We start from the raw sequence: 24,430 nt of genomic DNA on the forward strand, positions 1-24,430 counted from the left end.
CGTGAATTGCATTTTCACAACTCGCGTGACAGGATGCGAGCTGTACAAAGTTGTCACACAGGTGCTCAAGGCTACAAAGGGCTCATGGACTTCGTGAAGAAGGAGGGCCTGCACTCCTTCACCTACTCTTCGGAGCCAGTGAAAACGCTGAAGGTGGTCTCCTGCAAACTCCCCTTCAGCATGGACCCAGCATACTTAAAAGAGCTGCTAGAAGATATGAGCTACAACATTCGTGCTACCTCGCAAATGAAGTCGACAAAAGACAACTCTTACACACCACTCTTCCTGGCCATCCTCGATGACAACGTGAAAAATAGGAAAATTTTCCAGATCAAGCGAGTGGGCAGTGTCTGAGTTACGGTAGAAAAACTTCGCAGAAGAAGAGGACCTGCACAGAGCTTTAACTGCCAGGGCCTTGACCACATCGCGAAGTTCTGCCAGATGCCAACACTATGCATGAAGTGTGTGGAAGCACACCTCACTCGGAATTGCACTATCCCAAAGACTGATCCACCACGTTGCTGCAACTTACAGGAGCAACACGTGGCGAACTTCAAGAGGTCATAAGGGCGGAAGTGGAACAGACATTGAACCCAATCTCTCGTTCTTCATTTCCCTTTAAAACGGCAAAACAGTCGAGGCCCAGGCGAAGTTACGTTCCTACAATGGTTCAATTGGCTCTGAGCACTATGGGACTTAACATATGTGGTCATCAGTCCCCTAGAGCTTAGAACTACTTAAACCTAACTAACCTAAGGACATCACACACATCCATGCCCGAGGCAGGATTCGAACCTGCGACCGTAGCAGTCGCGCGGTTCCGGACTGAGCGCCTAGAACCGCTAGACCACCGCGGCCGGCGTTCCTACAATGCTTCATGAGAAACCTGTTTGGGCACCAAGGAAGACTGACGTCTGGAGGACCCAGGATAACCAACCAGTATGTTTCCACTGCGGACAACCGCGACATGTGGTGCGCTATTGTCTAGAAAGGCGGCGGATGTTTGATGACGCCCGTGCCAGAAGACAACATACCGATCTTAGCCAACACCAACTTCGGGACAACGAAGATGAACAAGAAGATGTGGGTACAGAACGACGTTCATCACCATTGCTGCAAGCTAGCCGCTGGAGAGGAGGCTCCCCAACATGAAAATGAAGTTCTTCATCGCCATTTAGAAGCTCCAGCCGATCACCTAGCCGCCACAACGTGGAAAACTAAAGAGTGCGACCTTGCTTGGAGGTGAGGCCGCCGAAGAGAAAAATCCACCACCGTCGATCACTACAAAAAGATAGGAAACTACGTCGATATACTCATGGATGGCCGACCAGCCCAAATGGTTCAAATGGCTCTGAGCACTATGCGACTTAACTTCTGAGGTCATCGGTCGCCTAGAACTTAGAACTAATTAAACCTAACTAACCTAAGGACATCACACACATCCATGTCCGAGGCAGGATTCGAACTTGCGACCGTAGCGGTCGCCCGTCTCCAGACTGTTGCGCCTAGAACCGCACGGCCACTCCGGCCGGCGACCAGCCCAAGCTCTTAGGGACTCTGGAGCATCATATTCAGTCATTTCGGAGAATTACCGTCGTCAGTTGCAGAAAACCGTATTCATCCAAAGCAAAACATCTATGCTGAAGGTGGCTAATGGGAAACATGTAAAACCTACAGGAAGATGTGTCATTCGTGTGGGGATAAGTGGCCATACACAGCCCTTAGAATTCATTGTCTTACAAGAATGTAGTCATGATGTGATTCTCGGATGGGACTTTTTGAAAGCTTTTCAGGCAATTAAGGATTTTGGTCACTCGAAGATTATGCTAGCCGAGATGAGATACTGTCGACAGGAAGATGCACATCCAAGTGTGTGGAGACTATGTGTGCTGGATGATGTGATCATTCCTGCAGTCAGCGCTAGAAAGGTAGCTGTCATGTATCATGCCCTGCATCTTGTAGTGGAATGTAAGAGGAGCATACCACTGAAGAATAACTTGGTCATCCCAGCCTCTGTCGCCTCGTTGAAGAACGGATTCAGTGAATTGTGGATACTTAACTGTCGCCAAGTACTGTAGATCCTTCCAAGATACATGTGCATAGCAAATGCTGAGCCATTAATTGCAGAATAGCTGAGCGTCTTGGAAACCTCCCATGCTAAGCCTGTGGGCGAAATTAGCGCTACCACTATGAGACAAGATCTTCTAGCTCAACTATCACCAGATCTCACTAAGGAACAACAGGAGACGCTACTTGTCATTCTTCAACAGTTCTCTGAACGCTTCAGTCCACAGGTGAAGAGCAAATTAGACAAATCGACGGTAAAGCACCGGATTAGCACTGGAGACCATCAACCAATAAGCCAGAGAGCGCACCATGTGTCAGAAACAGAACGACGAATAATTCGCGACAAGATAGAGAAAATGATGAGGAATGACATCATTCAGCCTTCGCAGAGCTCATGGTCATCACCAGTGGTTCTCGTCAGGAAGAAGAATGGCAGTTGGCGCTTTTGTGTTGATTACAGGAAGCTTAATAAGATAACTAAAAAGGACATTTACCCTCTTCCATGAATTGATGATACACTAGATCAGGGTTTCCCATCCTTTTCAGCTGGCGGACCCCTTCTTCAGTCGGAAATCCATGGCGGACCCCTAGTCAGTCAAGAGTACAGTAACTTCAAATTTCAGAGCGAAACCCATGGGAACTGAAAGCTTCTTATTGCAGGTGCCATGTTCCCAATGACCCCCCCCCCCCCCCCCCCCGCCTGAAATATCAATAGTCTTTGATTTAGACATGAATGAAAACAACTTGAAATTAACGATCCAATTTGTATTCCCACTGTATCCAGACACTTACTAGTGGATTTACTCCCTTTGTTCAACACACTATAGCCTGATTAAAATTACTAGGTAATTGAAATTTCACACGATGGAGCTTTCTTCCTCCAAGAGCAATCAACGTCACGTCCAAACTGTTCGCTGTTGACAAGCTGTTGCTTGTGGTCTGTTCACTTCCACTATTTGGCTACTGTTGTGTAAGGAGCATGCATATTTCGTAATAGTCGTGTGTGTGTGTGTGTGTGTGTGTGTGTGTATGTGTGTGTTTTCGTGGAATCCGAAGAAAAATGTTCAAATGTATGTAAAGTCTTCCTTTGGTCGTCCTCCCTCCTCATTCATTTCAACTGGAAACTTCCCTTGTTGTGAAGGCGATGGAGAAACTGCAGCCTTCTTCAATGATCCTGACTTCAGCCCCCGATCCATGCTAGCAGTAATAAACTGGTCAAAAATCAACTTATGAAGCTGGTAGTGCACTGACAAGGCAAGTTTAACATTTAATGATGCCTGAGGCCACATACGTGCCAGCGGGCGCTGTGATTGGTCGACAAAGCTCGCTCCGCGCATGCGTAAAAGGTTTCAGCCCATCTAGCGCCGTGAGCCAGCGCACAAACGACCCCCGTATTGTTGCTAAACAGTCGATCAGAGAAGCTGCATTCTCCGGCACTAAACTGTGTATACGTTCTCACTTAGGAACCGCAAAGGCTGCTTGGGGATACGACCTGAAGTAGAAGTACACATGTTTTTCACACGAAAAAAAGTGATGAATTTGATTTTCACATTTTTATTCAATAATTTTACTCATTATTTTACACGATTTGGTGAAAGGGGGCCGCGGACCCCCTAGAAACAGCCGGCGGACCCCTAAGGGGTCCGCGGACCACAGGTTGGGGAGCCCTGCACTAGATTGTCTGAAGGGGGCTAAGTTTTTCTCAACCATGGACATGTACTCGGAATACTGGCAAATAGAAGTAAATACAAAATACAAATACAAAGTAGATGAGGCTGATCGTGTGAAAACTGCCTTCGTCACCCCTGAGGGTCTGTATATGACATTATAATGTTCTCAGAGACATTTGATGAACTCATAAAAAGACTGAGGGCCATTCTTATGTGTCTCCAACAATCCGGACTGAAACTTAATCCAAGAAAGTGTCTCTTTGGAACAAAAGAAATCAAAATACTTGGGCACCTTGTGACAAACGAAGGCGTGCGGCCAGAACCAGAAAAGGTGAGAGCTATAACGGAATTTCCTATTCCTAAAAGTATTTGCGATGTGAGAAGCTTCCTCAGATTGTGTTCTTATTACCGTCATTTTAGCAAAGACTTTTGTATCCAGGCCATGTGCAAATTTCGACAATATCTCTATGGAAGGCCATTCACAGTTGTTACAGACCACCATTCACTTTGTTGGTTGACAGGTCTTACGGATCCAAAAGGATAACTCGCCAGGTGGGCACTACGTCTTCAAGAGTATGACATTACCACAGTGTACAAAAGTGGAAGAAAACACCAAGATGCTGGCTGTCTCTCAAGAAACCCTGTGCAAGACCATGAAGACTTTGATGCAGATAGTGACTGTCTTGCTGCACTCCAGGATCTCTCTGCTGAGCAGAAGAAGGACGCCAAGATATCACAAATTATGCTTGCCTTAAATCGGTCAGAGAATGTGGAAGGACAATTTAAGGTAGTTAATGAATTACTTTGCAAGAAAAACTTTGATCTGTTTGGAAAGAGGTGGCTACCAGTGATTGCTTAACACATGCACTTAGATGTTCTACAGAAATTCCATGACACAACTGAGGCCAGACATTTAGAACTTATTAAGACATATGATAGATTCCACAAGAGATTTTTCTGGCCAGGTTTATTTAGGAGTGTCCGTCACTATGTGTCGCACGGTCGAGAGTGCCAGAGGAGAAGGGCAGTTTCTCAGAAACCACCTGGCCGACTCATACCAATTCCACCAAGCGAAACGCCTTTCCAGCATGTTGGGATTAACGTCCTCGGACAATTTCCAATGTCTACTAGTGGCAGTAGAGGGATTATTGTTTGCACTGATTATCTGGCGCGCTATGCCATTACAAAAGCCATGAAAACAGCCGAAGTCCAAGGTAGCAAAATTCATCGTGGAAGACATTTATTAAAACACGGTGCCCCAAGGTCGTTAATTACGGATTGAGGGAAAGTTTTTCAATCGAATCTTGTGACAGAGATAAACCGTCCATTACTCATCACATGACGACTGCCTACCATCTACAAACTAACGGGCTTACTGAACGCCTCAATAAGACTTTGGCCGACATGCTATCAATGTTGAGCAGAGCAACTGGGATGAGGTGCTACCTTTCGTGGCGTTTGACTACAACACCGCCAAACATGACACCACAGGATTTACGCCATTTTTACTGGTGCCTGGGCGTGAGGCGACTACAAAGATGGACACTGTGTCTCCGTTACATCCTGATGACGTGGAAGACGACATCGGCCAGGTATTAACCAGAGCTGAGGAAGCTTGGCAGTTAGCTCGACTCCGCATGCTGCAGGCTCAAGGAAACGATCGCAGAAGCTACGACGCGAGCCACCGCCCTGTTGTCTACCAGCCGGGTGACCTTGTCTGGATCTTCACTCCTGTTCGGAAGGTTGGTTTCTCTGAGAAGCTCATCAGGCGTTACTTTGGACCTTATAAGGTTGTAAGACAGTTGTCTGATGTTACTTATGAAGTTGAAGATTTCGACCCCGACACAAGACGACGAAAGATCAGAGATATGGTCCACCTCCTTTGAATGAAGCCCTATAAGGATCCTGCAACCCAGAGTAAATTTGAAGCTCCAGTGACAGGCAACAAGCGGAAAGGCAACGAAGAACGTAGCGGCAAGGGAAGTTCTAAGAAGATCACCGCCAGGGTGAACATCAGTCATCGGGAGTCGGAGTATGCAGGACCGATGACTCGTTCCCGAACTAGGAGGACGTAACACCGAAACGCTGTTCTCTTAAGGAGGGAGCAATGTCGGAGAAGACGCTGCGTAGCACAATCGCCGTAGTGTAGTGGTTATGATATTGGACTGTTGCATTCAGGGTCACGAGTTTAAAAGTCACCTGAACGGTAAAATTTTAATTTCTATATTCGGTTCGAATACAATCTAGAAGTATCCACAAATGGCAAGAATCATTGTACTGGAATGTTCTGTAGCTGTTTATGTACTGTATGTGTTCTGGCCAAAGGCAATTCGCTCCACGCCCTTGTAGTTTGAAGTGCTGAATAAACCTTTGTTAAGTGAAGTTAGTGTTCGTGATTCATCTACTTACACCTTCCGCTACGTGACAATATTGTTGTCTGACAGAAACTGAGCCTTCTTTGTCACTTTGTTTCTCCTAAGACTCTCTGTTAGTAACTTCTCACCTGCCTTCCTCTACATCTTAAAGACTGTTGGGAAGGACTCCACAGACTTTTGAAACCCTTTTGACAAATCCACTTGTACTGTATGTTCGCTTCCAAGAAGGGTGAACAGAGGTGGGAAGTGGCAACAGGTAATAGGGGAAACAGGCAAAGGAGAGCATCAGACAGCTTTGTCATAAATCTTGAAAATAGATTTGACCTGTTGCCTCAGTCAGAATCGGATGAGCCTCATGTAGCTGAAGCTGTAGAAAGGGCACAACAAGCTTTCAAGGACTTGAAAAAGGTAGGGAAATTTGTAAAGAGAAAGAAAGTTCTGTTGTTAGGTAGTTCCCATGGTAGAGGTGTTGGCCAACTACTGCAGGAAAATCTAGGTCCAGAGTACCAGGTCACAAACTTTTTCAAGCCTAGTGCAGATCTGAGTCAGGTAACAGAGGATGTAGGTGCTTTGTGCAAGGATTTCACAAAGGAGGATGCCGTGGTTATAGTGGGTGGTCCGGGAAATAGCATTGACAGAGACTCTGAATATTCCATAGAGAGTGACCTGGTGAAGATAGCATCAGCAACGAAGCATACGAGTGTGGGATTTGTGTCTGTGTTGAGACGCCATGATCGGCCTCATTTGAACTCTTCTGTAGGGAGGGTGAACTTGGAGTTGGAGTGGCTGCTTAGGACGGATATAGGGTCCCATATTGGTTTGATTCCTGTGGATGCTATCGATAGGTGGGACTACACTAGGCATGGCCTTCACCTCAGTAGGAAAGGGAAGGGAAAACTGTCTGGGTTGATTGCAGAAAACTTAAGAGGGGACACTGGCACAAGTGGTAAAATACCAGTGGTCACAGGTGTCAGAGGGATTCCTTTTTTAGGATAGGGAAGGGGGAAGGGGGAAAGAAAACGAATTTTAAGAGAGATTGGCAGACACACTCAGTTTGAGAAAACAGATGAACAGGAGTCAGATTTTATCATACAGCCTCCATTTAAGCAGTGTTTAACAGAAAGTAATCAGAAACTGCCAGTTCATCTTCGCCAAAGCAGTTACAATCCCATTAGTATGCAGTATCAGTTATCTTTATTACACCAGAACATTCCGGGACTTAGAAATAAAGTTGATGAACTACTCATTTGTATCGATGAAATGAATTCATCTAACCAAATTGACAGAATCTGCCTATCTGAACATCAAGTGACCACTGATATAGATATGTTAGACATTTCAGGATTTAAGCTAGCTTCCTACTTCTGCAGAGTAGATATGGATGGAGGAGGAGTTGCCACATTTATCAAAAACTGCCAAAAATTCAAGAACATTGACATTAATAAATTCTGTTTAGAGCAGCATCTAGAAGCATGTGCAATAGAAGTAGAGTTCCATAACAGATCCTATATAATAATAACTATTTACTGAGCACCTGCAGGAAGTTATAATCTATTCTTAGATCATCTAGAAGCTCTTTTGGGTTATTTAACAGGAAGAAACAAAGAAATTTTGATTGCTGGTGACTTTAATACAGATTTTCTAATACAATCTTCCAGTAAACATTCACTGCAGTTAGTAATGTTGTCTTTCAATCTAACTCACACTGTAAACTTTCCAGCTAGGATCACTAAATCCTCAAGGGCAGCCATTGATAACATTTTTATAGACAAATCAAAGGAACAAAATCATATCATAAAACCTGTTATAAATGGACTATCAGATCATGACATGCAGCTCCTTGTTTTAGATGTAAATTCTAAGCAGATTACCAAGACTGCTAAATCTTAGTACAGGAGAGAAGTCAATCAACCAAAAATTGAGTGTTTTAGAAAACTGCTCAAAGATATGAACTGGAAAGATGTTTATAGTGCTCATGATATGAATGAAAAATATAACACATTCATGGACAATGTCAGTACCATGTTTGAAAACTGTTTTCCTCCAAAAGTTACTCAAATTAAACAGAAGTCTATAATAAAACCATGGATTACACAAGGAATAAAGATTTCCTGTAAGACAAAAAGGAAAATGTATCTGTCGACCAAGAATAGCTCCAATGCTGATGATTTAGCTAAATACAAGGAATACTGTAAAACATTAAAAACAGTAATTCAGACGTCTAAACAAATGCACTACGAGAAGAAGATAGCAATGTCAGAGAACAAAATAAAAACAATATGGGATATAGTGAAAGAGCGGACTGGTAGAACCAGAAAGGAACAGGAGCAAATAGCACTAAGGGTAGATGACACAATAGTAACTGATGGGCATAGTGTGGCAAATCTATTTAACAAGTACTTTATATCCGTTACTGATAGAATGGGACTTTCAGAATCAGTAAATAACGCCCTTGAATATCTGAAACTAGCCTTCACAAATAGCTTCAAGTACATGAATATATCACTCACTTCAACAAAAGAAATAACTTCCATAATAAAATCTTTAAAGTGGGTACGATGAAATATCAACAAAGTTAATTAAGGCATGTTCTTGTGAGTTTAGTACAATTCTAAGTTACTTGTGTAACCAGTCAATTATAACTGGAACATTTCCTGACTGGCTAAAATATGCAGATGTTAAGCCTCTATTCAAGAAAGGGGATAAAGAGATACCATCAAACTACAGACCAATTTCACTTTTACCAGCATTCTCAAAAATTTTAGAAAAAGTAATGTACAGGCAGCTGCTCAACCATCTGACCACAAATAACATATTATCAAGAACACAGTTTGGATTTCTGAAGGGTTCTGATATTGAGAAGGCTATTTACACCTACAGTGAAAATGTACTTAATTCATTAAATGAAAAATTACAAGCAGCAGGTATTTTCTGTGATTTGTCAAAGGCATTTGATTGTGTGAACCACAACATCCTTTTAAGTAAATTACAATTCTATGGTGTCATGGGCAGTGCTGCAAAATGGTTCAAGTCATACCTCACTAACAGGAAACAAAGGGTGTCAGTGCAAGGGACTAGTGAATTAAGTCATCAGTCATCATCAGAATGGGAAGAAATTACATGTGGTGTCCCACAAGGATCCATCTTAGGGCCATTGCTTTTTCTTGTGTACATTAATGATCTCTCATCAGTTACACTGCCAGAAGCAGAGTTCGTTTTGTTTGCAGATGACACAAGTATTGCAATAAATAGTATGTCAAGTGTAGTTCTAGAAAGATCTGCTAATGATATTTTCATGGATATTAATAAATGGTTTAAAGCCAACACACTGACATCAAACTTCGAAAAGACTCACTATATGCAATTCAGAACTTGTAAGAGGTTCACCCAGCATATGCATAAAATACGAAGAAGAGCAGATAGAAGAGGTTGACAGTCTTAAATTCCTGGGATTACAACTTGATAATAAATTCAGTTGGGAAGAGCACACCACAGAACTGCAGAAACGCCTTAACAAATCTGTATTTGCAATTTGGGTGTTAGCAGACATAGGCGACATAAAAATGAAAAAGCTTGCATGCTTTGCCTACTTTCATTCCATAATGTCATATGGTATAATATTTTGGGGTAACTCTTCAAGTCAAGCAAAAGTTTTCAGAGTCCAAAAGTGTGTAATACGTATTATTTGTGGAGTAAATTCACGGACGTCCTGTAGAAACCTCTTCAAAGAACTGGGTATATTAACTACTGCCTCTCAGTATATTTACTCATTAATGAAATTTGTCCTAAATAATATCTCTCTTTTTCCAACAAACAGCTCCATTCATACATACAATACCAGGAACAAAAATGATCTGCACAAGGACTTAAAAGCACTTACTTTAGTTCAAAAAGGGGTCCACTACTCAGGAACACTCATCTTCAATAATTTGCCAGTAAACATAAAAAATTTAGATACAAATAAAGATCAGTTTAAAAGGAGCCTGAAAGACTTACTAGTGGCCAACTCCTTCTACTCCATTGATGAATTTTTTAATAGAAACAAATGATGTATTGTATATATTCATACTATTAGTATTGTTATTTCAGCTTTAAAAAAAAAAATTGACATGTTCCACATCCACGAGGATCTCCTCAGCACGGATCTATGGAACGAAAAACTAATCTAATCTATCTAATCTAATCTAATCAAGTCAGTATTTGCGTCTGTAATTGTGAAATAAATGAGACAATGGGCAATTGTTGTATATCTGTCACATACCTTCCAGTTTGCAATGTGGTCACTGCCTTTCAAATTTGCGATGGGGATATCCATATTTATTTTGATTTTGAAAATTAGGTAGGTTGAGAGACCTATTCATGACACGAGTCTGAAGTTCCTGTATGTCTTCCTGAAGACAGAGCCCTCTTTCTTTAGTTACTCTATTATGCCACAATGCTGATTTCGCATCTGTGTCCATTATGAAAATGTGTCTGTCGCGCTGTTCCATTATTGCTGCTGTTTTTAAATTCTCTGTATATAATTCGAATTCCTGACTGTGTTGGAAATATTGATTAGTTATGCAAAATTTTCCTAAGGCAGTCATTATTTCTCCTGTCAGTGCGTCTTCACCACACAGTTGATGTACGAGGTCAGTTCAAAAAGTTCCGGAACTTTGTCCACAAAATTTTTCTATGCTTACCTTTTACTTATTGTACATGGTCTCCTCCTCCTTGGATGAAAATCAGTGTGGGTTTATGCCTCTTAGAGGTTGTCAGGACCAGATCTTTAGCTTACGCCAAATAATGGAGAAGTGTTACGAGTGGAACAGGGAATTGTATCTATGCTTTATAGATCTAGAGAAGGCATATGACCGGGTTCCTAGGAGGGAGTTAATGTCTGTTCTACGAGATTATGGAATAGGAGGCAAACTTTTGCAAGCAATTAAAGGTCTTTACATAGATAGTCAGGCAGCAGTTAGAGTTGACAGTAAATTGAGTTCATGGTTCAGAGTAGTTTCAGGGGTAAGACAAGGCTGCAACCTGTCTCCACTGTTGTTCATATTATTTATGGATCATAGGGTTGAAAACAATAGACTAGCGGGGTGAGATTAAGATATGTGAACACGAAATAAGCAGTCTCGCATATGCGGATGACTTAGTTGTGATGACAGATCCGATTAAAAGTTTGCAAAGTAATATTTCAGAGCTAGATCAAAAATGTAAGGACTATGGTATGAAGATTAGCATCTCCAAAACGAAAGTAATGTCACTGGGAAAGAGATATGAGTGGATTGAGTGCCAAATAGGAGGAACAAAGTTAGAACAGGTGGACGGTCTCAAGTACTTAGGATGCATATTCTCACAGGATGGCAACACAGCGAAAGAACTGGAAGCGAGGTGTAGCAAAGCTAATGCAGTGAGCTCTCAGCTATGATCTGTTCTCTTCTGCAAGAAGGAAGTCAGTACCAAGACTAAGTTATCTGTGCACCGTTCAATCTTTCGACCAACTTTGTTGTATGGGAGCGAAAGCTGGGTGGATTCAGGTTACCTTATCAATAAGGTTGAGGTTACGGATATGAAAGTAGCTAGGATGGTTGCAGGTACTAGTAGATGGGAACAATGGCAGGAGGGTGTCCACAATGAGGAAATCAAAGAAAAACTGGGAATGAACTCTATAGATGTAGCAGTCAGGGCGAATAGGGTTAGATGGTGGGGTCATGTTACATGAATGGGAGAAGCAAGGTTACCCAAGAGACTCATGGGTTCAGCAGTAGAGGGTAGGAGGAGTCGGGGTAGACCAAGGAGAAGGTACCTGGACTCGGTTATGAATGATTTTGAAGTAATAGGGTTAGTAAGAGGCACCAATATTAGCACTGAATACGGGATCATGGAAGAATTTTATAAGGGGGACTATGCTCCAGACTGAGCGCTGAAAGGCATAATCAGTCTTAAATGATGATGATGATGATGATGATGATGATGATGATGATGATGATGATGACTTGAAAGACAGACTCTTGCCCCACCTATGGCAGCTACTCTTTAAGAGCTGAGAAATCAAATTGTTGAAGCTGTTGATTTAACAAACAGGGACCTGTTGATTCGTGTGTGAAATGAAATGGACTACCATTTCGAAGTTTCTCGAGCAACACATGGTGCTCATGTTGAGCGTATGGTATAGTGCCTATGTGAACATAAAACTTTGAACCTTCCTCTAGCCTATGACATGCACAATGTGATCCTATCTTTCATAGTTTGTTATAAACAACTGAAATCTGTTCTTTCTTTTTGAATTACTCTGTACAATTTTCATGTGTCACCACTAATTGCATTTACAGATACTCAGTATCAAGTGCCTTCTGCCTTCCCTTAAAGATGATTTCAAGCGGGGTCTGCAGTTCATCCGTGCTTGTAGGCAAATTGTTGACACTGAGATGAATATGCTCAATTTCCTCTGTGACAGGAAAATTTATAGTGCATTCTTTCAGATGAATGTGACAAACTGAGTTTCTCACTGCTATCGTTAATACAGGTAGATCCTCCAATTTAGCTAGTCTCATTGCATATTCAAACATTTTGCAAACAGGCTGCAGGTCTCTTCATAAACTTCTTCCATTTTTCATGTCATGCCTATCACTGTTTTGTGTCCTTTTCATAATTTCTATTATCATCTGTAGGTTCTCCTATGATCCGTTTATTTTCATACTCTATTAGCTGTTGCATGCTATCACACTCTGCTGCTATTAGTTGTATGCTATCATTGCTTGCAATAATTTTTCTGAATTTGGCAGTATGATTTTCCTTTTAAGTCTTCCTTGTCTAGAGACAGGCATGCTGCCTGTAACTTGTTTTTTTTCTTTCTTGTTAACTACTTCCAGAAACCTTAATCCTTCTTTCTATTATTCTTATTACTGGCCATCTCATTATCACCCGTGATACATAGTCAAGTCAGACATTTTTATTTTCTGTCGCTGTCTCTGCTCATTCTGCCATTCATGATGGACCAGATTGTGTTGGCTCTTTCTGGCAATTGATTTACTTTGACAGAGTTTTTCATTTTTTACAAAGATGACAGGTAATTTTATATTCTGTTTGATCAATGGGCTCAGGTTCAATAGTTTTCTTCCCAGACAATATTTCATCTTTTTCAACTGCTGATATTTGTTGCATTTGTATTTAGTCTGTGGCTTCCTATGAGGCAGTGTTTCATCTTCTTTGACTGTTTACCTAATATTTGTTGTGTTTGTATTTACTCTGTGGTTTCCTGCAATGCTTGTCAGCAGGTTGCACAATGGTTCAGAATCCACATTCCATTCTTTGAATTTTCTACTCCAAGAACATTTGATACATCACATAGTCTGTATGTTGTTGGCTGCATAATTTCCTCCTTGTCACCTGTCATTATCAGGAGAAAGAAAACTGGCGTTCTACAGATCGGAGCGTGGAATGTCAGATCCCTTAATCAAAATGATTAATGGAAAATCTCATATTAAGATGTGAAACAAATACTAACAAAGAGATAGAGGGAGCTGGCCAGTACTTACCTCAGTTCAGTACAGCCGATAGATTCACAAAACAGAACAGAAAATTTACATTCCTAGCTTTTCGAACTTTGATCCTTCATCAGGGAGGAGAAAGGGGAAAAAAGGGGAGAAGGGAAAGTGGATTCAGTTACTTACAACCCAGGTTATGAAGCAACAGGGAAAGGTAAACAGGGAGGGTAGCAAGGATGGAGGCATTGTTGTCAGAGGGAAGCCAAAGATACTGTTAAGTACTGTGCCAGCTTCAAACCAAAGAGGATGCATGCAGAAGTAAAGAGGTATATAGTATAAAGATAAACACAACTATGTAGGTTGAAAAGATGCGTGAATGGCTAAAGAGGAGAGGGAAAAAGGAGAAGACTGAAGAGTAAATGGGAGTGAGGTTGGTTAACTTAGGTTCAGTCCAGGGGGACAGCAGGATGAAAGGATGTGTTGGAGTACAAGTTCCCATCTCCGCAGTTCCGAGGGTCTGGTGTTGGGTGGGAGAAGCCAAATGGCACGTATGTTGTAGCAGGTTCCTAGGTCCCTAGAATTATGCTGGACGGCATGCTCTGCTACTGGGTATTGGACATCTCCTAGGCGGACAGTTCATCTGCGCTCAGCCAGTTCAGTTGTCGTCATACCAAGGTAAAAGGCTGTGCAGCGCAGGCGTGTCTGCTGATAAATGACATGTGTTGTTTCACATGTGGCCCTGCCTTGAATTGTGTATGTTTTACCAGTGGCAGGACTGGAGTAGGTGGTTGTGGGGGGATGCATGGGGCAGGTTTTGCAGCAGGGTCGGTTACAAGGGAAGGAACCGCTGGGTAGAGAAGGTGGTCTGGGAATATTGTAGGGTTTGACAACGATGTTATGGAGGTTAGGGGAGCGACGAAAGGCAACTCTGGGTGGTGTGGGGAGAATATTGTCAAGGGATGATCTCATTTCAGGGCTTGACTTGGGAAAGTCATATCCCTGGCGGAGTAATTTGTTGATGTATTCGAGGCCAGGATAATATTGGGTAACAAGGGGGATGCTTCTGTGTGGTCTGGGGGTAGGAACATTGTTGTTGGACGGGGAGGAATGTATTGCTCTGGAGACCTGTTTCTGGACAAGGTCTGCAGGATAGTTGCGGGAGAGGAAAGCACTGGTCAGGTTATTAGTGTAATTGTTGAGGAATTCGTCACTGGAACAGATAGGTTTGCCACAAATACCTAGGCTGTAGGGAAGGGAGCGTTTGATGTGGAATGGATGGCAGCTATCAAAGTGCAGGTACTGTTGTTTGTTTGTGGGTTTGATGTGGACAGAGGTCTGGACGTGAGCTTCAACAAGATGGTCAACATCCAGGAAGGTGGCTTGGGTTTTGGAGAAGGACCAGGTGAAATTCAGATTCGAAAAGGAGTTGAGGTTATGGAGGAAATCAAGGAGTATTTCTTCACCATGAGTCCAGACCACAAAGATGTCATCTATAAACCTATACCAGGCCAGGGGAAGCAGCTGTTGGGTCTTCAGGAAAGCCTCCTCCATGCAGCCCATGAAGAGGTTGGCATAGGACGGAGCCATCCTGGTTCCCATGGCCGTTCCCCTGATTTGTTTGTAGGTCTGGCCTTCAAAAGTAAAGTAATTATGGGTGAGGATGAAGTTGGTAAGTGTGATAAGGAACGAGGTTTTTGGAAGATCTTCGGGTGGGCGTTGGGAGAGGTAGTGTTCAAGGGCAGAGAGACCATGGGTATGTGGGATGTTTGCGTAAAGGGATGTAGCATCTATGGTGACAAGACAGGTTTCAGGTGAGAGGGGAGTGGGAATGGATTTGAGGCATTCTAGGAAGTGGCTTGTGTCTTTGATGTAGGATGGGAGTCTGCAAGTGATAGGTTGGAGGTGTTGGTCTACCAGAGCTGAGATACGTTCTGTTGGGGCTTTGAAGCTTGCCACAATTGGACAGCCAGGAAGGTTCTCTTTGTGGATTTTGGGTAATAGGTAGAAGGTAGGGGTACGTGGCTCAGGTGGAGTGAGTAGGTCTATGGAAGCCGTTGTGAGGCCTTGTGAGGGACCTTGGATTTTTAGGATTTTCTGCAGGTCAGTCTGGATGGAGAGAATGGGATCCTGGGTAACAGCTTTGTAGGTTGAGGTGTCAGAGAGTACCTTAATCAGGCAGGTAGGTTAGAAAATTTAAGAAGGGAAATCAATAGGTTAAAGTTAAATATAGTGGGAATTAGTGAAGTTTGGTGGCAGGAGGAACAAGAGTTTTGGTTAGGTGAATACAGGGTTATAAATACAAAATCAAATAGGCGTAATGCAGGAGTAGGTTTAATAATGAATAAAAAAATAGCAGTACGGGTAAGCTACTACAAACAGCATAGTGAACGCATTATTGTGGCCAAGATTGACACGAAGCCCACGCCTACTACGGTAGTGCAAGTTTATATGCCAACTAGCTCTGCAGATGATGATGAAATCGATGAAATGTATGATGAGATAAAAGAAATATTTCAGGTAGTGAAGGGAGACGAAAATTTAATAGTCATGGGTGACTGGAATTCGAGAGTAGGAAAAGGGAGAGAAGGAAACATAGTAGGTGAATATGGGTTGGGGCTAAGAAATGAAAGAGAAAGCCACCTGGTAGAATTTTGCGCAGAGCATAACTTAATCATAGCTAACACTTGGTTCAAGAATCATGAAAGAAGGTTGTATACATGGAAGAACCCTGGATATACTAGAAGATATCAGTTAGATTATATAATGGTAAGACAGAGATTTAGGAACCAGGTTGTAATTGAAAGACATTTCCAGGGGCAGATGTGGGCTCTCACCACTATCTATTGGTTATGAAATGTAGATTAAAACTGAAGAAACTGCAAAAAGGTGGGAATTTAAGGAGATGGGACCTGGATCAACTGAAAGAACCAGAGGTTGTATGGGGTTTCAGGGAGACCATAAGGGAACAATTGACAGGAATGGGGAAAAGAAATACAGTAGAAGAAGAATGGGTAGCTTTGAGGGATGAAATAGTGAAGGCAGCAGAGGATCAAATAGGTAAAAAGATGAGGGCTAGTAGAAATCCTTGGGTAACAGAAGAAATATTGAAATTAATTGATAAAAGGAGAAAGCAGGGATGGCTAGAGGACAAAGGTAAGGATGTAGAGGCCTATCTCACTAGGGGTAAGATAGGTACCACCTACAGGAAAATTAAAGAGACCTTTGGAGAAAGGAGAACCACTTGTATGAATATCAAGAGCTTTGACGGAAACCCTGTTCTAAGCAAAGAAAGGAAAGCAGAAAGGTGGAAGGAGTATATAGAGGGTCTATACAAGGGCGATGTCCTTGAAGACAATATTATGGAAATGGAAGAGGATGTAGATGAAGATGAAATGGGAGATATGATACTGCGTGAAGAGTTTGACAGAGCACTGAAAGTCCTGAGACGAAACAAGGCCCCCAGAGTAGACAACATTCCATTAGAACTACTGGCAGCCTTGGGAGAGCCAGTCCTTACAAAACTCTACCATCTGGTGAGCAAGATGTATGAGACAGGTGAAATACCCTCAGACTTCAAGAAAAATGTAATAATTCCAATCCCAAAGACAGCAGGTGTTGACAGATGTGAAAATTAGCGAACTATCTGTTTAATAAGTCACAGCTGCAAAATACTAACGCAAATTCTTTACAGACGAATGGAAAAACTGGTAGAAGCCGACCTCGGGGAAGATCAGTTTGGAATCCTTAGAAATGTTGGAACACATGAGGCAATACTGACCCTATGACTTATCTTAGAAGAAAAATTAAGGAAGGACAAACCTACGTTTCTAGCATTTGTAGACTTAGAGAAAGCTTTTGACAATGTTGATTGGAATACTCTCTTTCAAATTCTGAAGGTGGCAGGGGTAAAATACAGGGAGCTAAAGGATATTTACAATTTGTACAGAAAGCAGATGGCAGTTATAAGAGTCGAGGGGTATGAAAGGGAAGCAGTTGTTGGGAAGGGAGTGAGACAGGGTTGTAGCCTCTCCCCAATGTTATTCAATCTGTATATTGAGCAAGCAGTAAAGAAAGCAAAAGAAAAGTTCAGAGTAGGTATTAAAATCCATGGAGAAGAAATAAAAACTTCGAGGTTCGCCGATGACATTGTAATTCTGTCAGAGACAGCAAAGGACTTGGAAGAGCAGTTGAACGGAATGGACAGAGTCTTGAAAGGAGGGTATAAGATGAACATCAATAAAAGCAAAACGAGGATAATGGAATGTAGTCGAATTAAGTCGGGTGATGCTGAGGGAATTAGATTAGGAAACGAGACACTTAAAGTAGTAAAGGAGTTTTGCTATTTGGGGAGCAAAATAACTGATGATGGTCGAAATAGAGAGAATATAAAATGTAGGCTGGCAGTGGCAAGGAAAGCGTTTCTGAAGAAGAAAAATTTGTTAACATCGAGTATAGATTTAAGTATCAGGAAGTCTTTCTGAAAGTATTTGTATGGAGTGTAGCCATGTATGGAAGTGAAGCATGGACGGTAAATAGTTTAGACAAGAGGAGAATAGAAGCTTTCGAAATGTGGTTCTACAGAAGAATGCTGAAGATTAGATGGGTAGATCACATAACTAATGAGGAGGTATTGAATAGAATTGAGGAGAAGAGGAGCTTGTGGCACAACTTGACTAGAAGAAGGGATCGGTTGGTAGGACATGTTCTGAGACATCGAGGGATCACCAATTTAGTATTGGAGGGCAGCGTGGAGTGTAAAAATCGAAGAGGGAGACCAAGAGATGAATACACTAAGCAGATTCAGAAGGATGTAGGCTGCAGTAGGTACTGGGAGATGAAGAAGCTTGCACAGGATAGAGTAGCATGGAGAGCTGCATCAAACCAGTCCCAGGACTGAAGACTACAACAACAACACCTGTGGAATGCACAATGGAGCTCGCTTGCTATTTTTACAGTTCTTTTTTTCTCCACAGAGGGAGAATATCAGTTTGTTTTCCTTACAGTACTTTGCAATGTGTCCATAGTCATGGCAGTTATAGCATTTGGTGACTGCAACATAGTCCTTCACAGTGGATGATCGAAATCTAATGTATTGGGTGGTTATAATTAAACTGACAGTGTCCTGAATGGTGCAGTATGAGCTGTACACATCACAGGATGCTGAAACGTCATATGTATGTTCATTAACTGGTGTGGTTGCGGAATATGCTGAAAAAAGTAATAGTTTCAGTTTCTGTGAAAAGATGGCACTGTAGCCAAAATGGTTGTGGTTGCAGGAAAGGTGAGGAATGATCAAACATATGACAATGGTGGTTCTAGCACGTTTATTAGGATATGATCACAGTTACAACATGTGTTCAGTATGGTCTCCTGACTCAGCAACATACTGCATCTACAATATGGCATGATCGACACTGCTTGCAGCATATCCAGTGTAATCAGAGTAATATGCTGTTGTACACTACTCTTCACATCAGGAAGAGTCCACATACATCCCTGATACACACAATCTTTCAGATATCCCCGAGACCGGAAGTCACATGGATTTAGGTCGGGGAATCTGGAATACCACACATCTTAAATCTTTCACTTGGAAAGTGACATGTGGTGGGAACACAGTTGTGTACTTGCAATGCTGAAACACATTTTTACACAAGGAGGTCCTCATAAAATGCAAATGTCACTGTACTCCTGACAGGTCCACGAGATGTCACCTCCTCGAGGAAAACAGGGCCAATAAAGAAAGTGGTTGTAAAACCACACCAGTCACCTAATCTGACTGCAGTGGATGTGGAGGAGCGGAACCCCATATGCGACAGTTCTGTGTATTCACGGCACCACACAGAGTAAAATGTGCCTCGTCCATCCAAAGAATATTCGTCAGCCACATCATTGATTCCAAACGTGCCAAAAATGAAATGCAAAGTCACAGTGTTGTAGCCTACATTGAGATTTCATTGGTGCATATTCTGAATCTTGTTGGGGTGCAAGTGTAAAATGTGCCACAAAATCTTTTGAACTGTGGACCAGAGGAGAGACAATTCCCATGACACAGCTCGAGCACTGGCTGAAGAATTTGAGGCATGTGCTGCATGGTTGGCTATAGCTACAGCAACATCAACAATTGTCATGAAAATAGGCCACCTGCTCTACCAGCTGCATGACATAATACCCCTGTTTCTTCAGATTTCTTGATCATATTCTGCATCCCATTTAGTGATATGGGGCCTCTGCACAGCTGTTCTTGTCAGCGATATTCCTGCAATGCAGCATTGTTATTGCTATCATTTTGGTAAAACAACATTACCAGCAATGCACAGTCTTTCTTCTCAGTAGTTATTGTGTTTCATAAGGAAAACTTCTTAACCCTTTTCACCAAGTCACTTCACAAAATAAATCAACATGCATTGCCAAGTGACAAACAGCATACGCAATCAAAACAGGACACATTTCCCATTCTGACTGCTTATGGTGCCTTGTTTTAACCTGGTGGCAGATAGTGGAACTACTATTTTTTTAGCATACTCCATAGTGCATTGCTTAATGAAGATGCCTATTATGTTTCAGCATCCTGCGATATATAAAGCCTGCACTGCAGCACTAAGCCTGCACTGCAGCACTCGGAATACTGTCAGTTAAATTATAGCCACTCAGTACATTGGATTTCGATCAACCACTGTGGAAGATTATGTTGCACTCACCAAACACTGTTAAGTGCCATGACTATGGGGACATTGTAAAGTACTGTAAGGAAAACAAATCAATATTTTGCCACTGCAGAAAATGTGACCATGTAAAGAAGGATTGTAAAAACAGCAAGAGAGCTCCAATGTGCATTCCATGTGTGAAAAGAACAACTCATGCAGCCAACGAGGTAAACACTGTGATGTACCAAATGTCCTTGGAGTGGGAAATTCAAAGAATGGAATATCAATTTTGAACCACTGTGTAATCTGCAGACAAGCATCACAGGAAACCACGGAGTAAGTACAAACACAACAAATATTAGGTCAACAGTCAAAGAATATTAAACACTCTCTAGGAAGAAAATTATTAAACCTGAGCTCTTTGATCAAACAGGTTATAAAATTGTGTGTGATCTTTGTAAGAAATGGGAATCAATTTTGTTTGTGCGTGACCAGTTGTGCTCTGACTTTTTGAGTTACCTCCATCACGGAATTTACTGTCAGCTTCTTCCATGGACCTGTTTGAACCCGAGTTTTGTTTCTTCTAAGAACTACTGCCTATCTGTGGTTCCCTCCAAGTTCATATATTGGCTCATTTAATTCAGTGTCTTGCATGGTAACTGGGACGTCACAGACTTCTATTTTCGCTTCCTTGGTGGCTCGTGTATTCCTTTATTTAGCTCAATATAATGGAAGGAAACATTCCACGTGGGAAAAATTATATATAAAAACAAAGATGAGGTGACTTACCGAACAAAAGTGCTGGCAGGTCGATAGACACACAAACACAAGCAGACATATTTGTCTGCTTGTGTCTGTATGTGTGGATGGATATGTGCGTGTGTGCGAGTGTATACCTGTCCTTTTTTCCCCCTAAGGTAAGTCTTTCCGCTCCCGGGATTGGAATGACTCCTTACCCTCTCCCTTAAAACCCACTTCCTTTCGTCTTCCCCTCTCCTTCCCTCTTTCCTGATGAGGCAACAGTTTGTTGCGAAAGCTTGAATTTTGTGTGTATGTTTGTGTTTGTTTGTGTGTCTATCGACCTGCCAGCGCTTTTGTTCGGTAAGTCACCTCATCTTTGCCTTTATTTAGCTCCTAATTTTGTTTCATCTTCCTGATTTCCTCTTCTGTTTCAGCTTTGACTACACTGTTCCCTGTCTTCATTTTCTTGATGCTTATCTTTTCTTTCTTCAGATCAATTAGCTCTGTGAGATGCGTCTGTATTTTCTTCACCTCTTTCTTGTCCTTGGATATTATGAACCTTGTGCTATCTTGCTTGACTTCTGTGGTCTCAATCTTTTGTGGCAGCTGTCTAAGCTAGTGTAACAGTGACTGCCATGCTAGCGAACAAACAAACCGCCTTATTTTTGTTTTCCCCCCTAAACCTGGCATTTTCTTTGTCTAATTGTTCTGTATGTCCAATCAGTTTTGCATGTGATATTGCACATTGAGTGAGTTTGTATTTCATCTCTAGTATTTTTGCAGCAGTAATCTTTGTTGGTATGTGGAATTATATCCTCAAGTTCATCTGACTCTACATTACTTGCTTCTGAGTGCTCGGAAGTGTTGTTTTTTTTGGAGGGCTTCGTTGCATTTTTGTGTCACTTTTTGACTCATCCTTATTTCATCCTGCGCGAATGAGGTACTTAGGCCTTGCTGTGTTTGTAAATATGTAGAAAGACAGACACCATTGTTGCTGTCACCCCTGCTGTTACCGCGGTTGCTGATGTCACATGCCTCCTTTGCCGCCGCAGCCAATGTCCCTGGTGATCAGTAGTGTGACATACTGTGCTGATGATGTAAGCCGCACTCCACTTGGCCTGAATGGTGATGCTTCACAATCCAACGCACCATGTCGTCACCTGGACCACAGAGAACTGTTACACGTAGGTGAATACACGAAGAGTAATTATATATCAGAGTAGCACCCACACGATCACTTTCACTCACAGCAGTTTCGATTGCATTGCATGCACTTACTAACTGAACGCAAGTGTTAGTGCATTCCAACCCACCATCAGTGGCCATCTTGCCACTGTGAGTGGACTCGTATCTCTAAACCTTTGGTTAACTGCTTTGGGCTATGACTGTCTTGATTCCTTTCACTAGCTGTGAATCATTAACAGACAGGGCATTGGAAATTTTTCTCACAATGTGCCCATCTACTAGAGAAAGATGCTATGGCTGTGTTGCCATTTCACTGAATTCTGTTTAGAAAAGTACACTAACTGTATGAGGTAGTAATGTTCTAGTAAATCCATTAACATTCTCTTCTTCATGGAGTAACATTATAGTTTACATTGATATCACCACATAAGACTAACTTCATATCTTTCTTAAGGATTGAGATTATCACAACACAAATTTGGGAGATGAAAACCCTGTAGACTGAAATGGATCTATACAGGGCTGTAAGTCAAAGTTTTTTCCCCTCTTTGAAAATTCACCTTCTGCACAACCTTAACCCTTTATAGGACAAAACTTTTTTCTGAAAATTTGAAAGGTAATATTTTTATTGCATAACATTTGACTTATATAGGCATGTAATATACTTAGAATTATTTTATGTTCATTTGCCTTGGAACTGAAAGGAAGAAAAAGGTGGTTGATGTACAGGCCACTATCCATTTTGGGTGAGGCTTAGACTACTGTAGATGGTGGTCATTTAAAAGACCACCTTCTTATATCTGGTATAGATAAACAAAAACATGTCATTCTGAATTCAAGTAAGATACAGTTGATTAACTAATGTACTGAAGTACAAACACTGAACACATTTCACTATTCAAACAATAAAACATTAGCAAACACTATGAAATACTACAAATTCCAGTGGTAAACATGTTATTTAGAACGAAACGAGTGAAAACAAGGTTGCTTTCTTGTGCTACAATGAGCACACCTTCTGCTCTTACCCTTCTGTGGCAAATGTGCCCCTACATATTCATTACTATCTGTGGATCCACGTTTGAAACATTTTTGCCCATAAACTTTGTTTTTGTGATAAAAACTTTTGGGGAATTTTGTGGCCCACGTGTCTTCCTGCTAGAAAAAGTTCCAATTAACTCATTGGCCAAGATACTGCAGAAATTTAGATGTGGCAGTGGCCTTCCATTATAAGACTGTGCCATTTTTGCAGTCTCATAATAAAGAATGAAGGAATTGACAACTGCAGCATCCAGAAAGTAATAGAATAATTTTATCCACCACTTTCTTGATTTCCATGAAACACTGTAGGCAGACATCAGTTGATCAAATTTATCAACCCCTCCCATGTACTTATTATAGTCAGCAATAGCCTTGGGACACTCAATACTTTCCTTGTCACCCTTCTTGTTTCTCCTAGACACTTGACACATCTCACTAGGGTTATGCATGTTGCTCCCAGTTACTACTGATTTTGTACCTCTGTCTTTCCATTTTGTTATAGAAATATCATCTTCCATAACAGAGTCATGCTGTCCTAATTTCATCTGCTTGTCAGCTTTCAATAACATTTTAGGAAAATATTTTCTATTTTGAAGCATTGTTTCACAACCAAATGTTCCTCTAGTCAATAATTTAGAAAGCAATGGTAAATTAGTAAAAAATCTGTCAAAAAAGAGGCAGTACCCTAAAAACTGGAATGGTTTTGAAAGTAATAAAACAACCTTCTTCTTTGAATTCAGATTTTCCTTCACACACTTGAAAAGATAACATGTACCCTATAACGCTGCAGGCTGCAACCCAAATTTTAAATCCTCATTTTGTAGGCTTCATTGGCATATACTGCTTTAGGGAAGTCCCACCTTTGAAAGCCACCATGCTTTCATCAATACTGATAAATCGGCTCAGTCTAAAAGTTTTAAAAAACATTTGGTTCAGATGGGTAAGAAGTGGACAAAGCTTACACAATTTGTCACACCCACATTCTCCATTTTTTGGCATTTTTTGTGAATCGTTTACATGCAAGAACCTTAATATCATCAAAAATCTTCTGACAGACATAACTGAAGCTACTCTGTTTACAAATAAATTGGGATCAGATGATCAGTAATGTCTTATGCTGGGAAGTCTGTGGAAACTCATTATAAGAAGTACACCAAGGAATGCTTTCAATTCAGCTGTGGTCACATTTAGATCAGTACCTTTCTAATTAGCATAAATATTAGATTCTC

Source organism: Schistocerca americana, chromosome 5, assembly GCF_021461395.2.
Source record: "Schistocerca americana isolate TAMUIC-IGC-003095 chromosome 5, iqSchAmer2.1, whole genome shotgun sequence".
Classification (NCBI taxonomy): domain Eukaryota; kingdom Metazoa; phylum Arthropoda; class Insecta; order Orthoptera; family Acrididae; genus Schistocerca; species Schistocerca americana.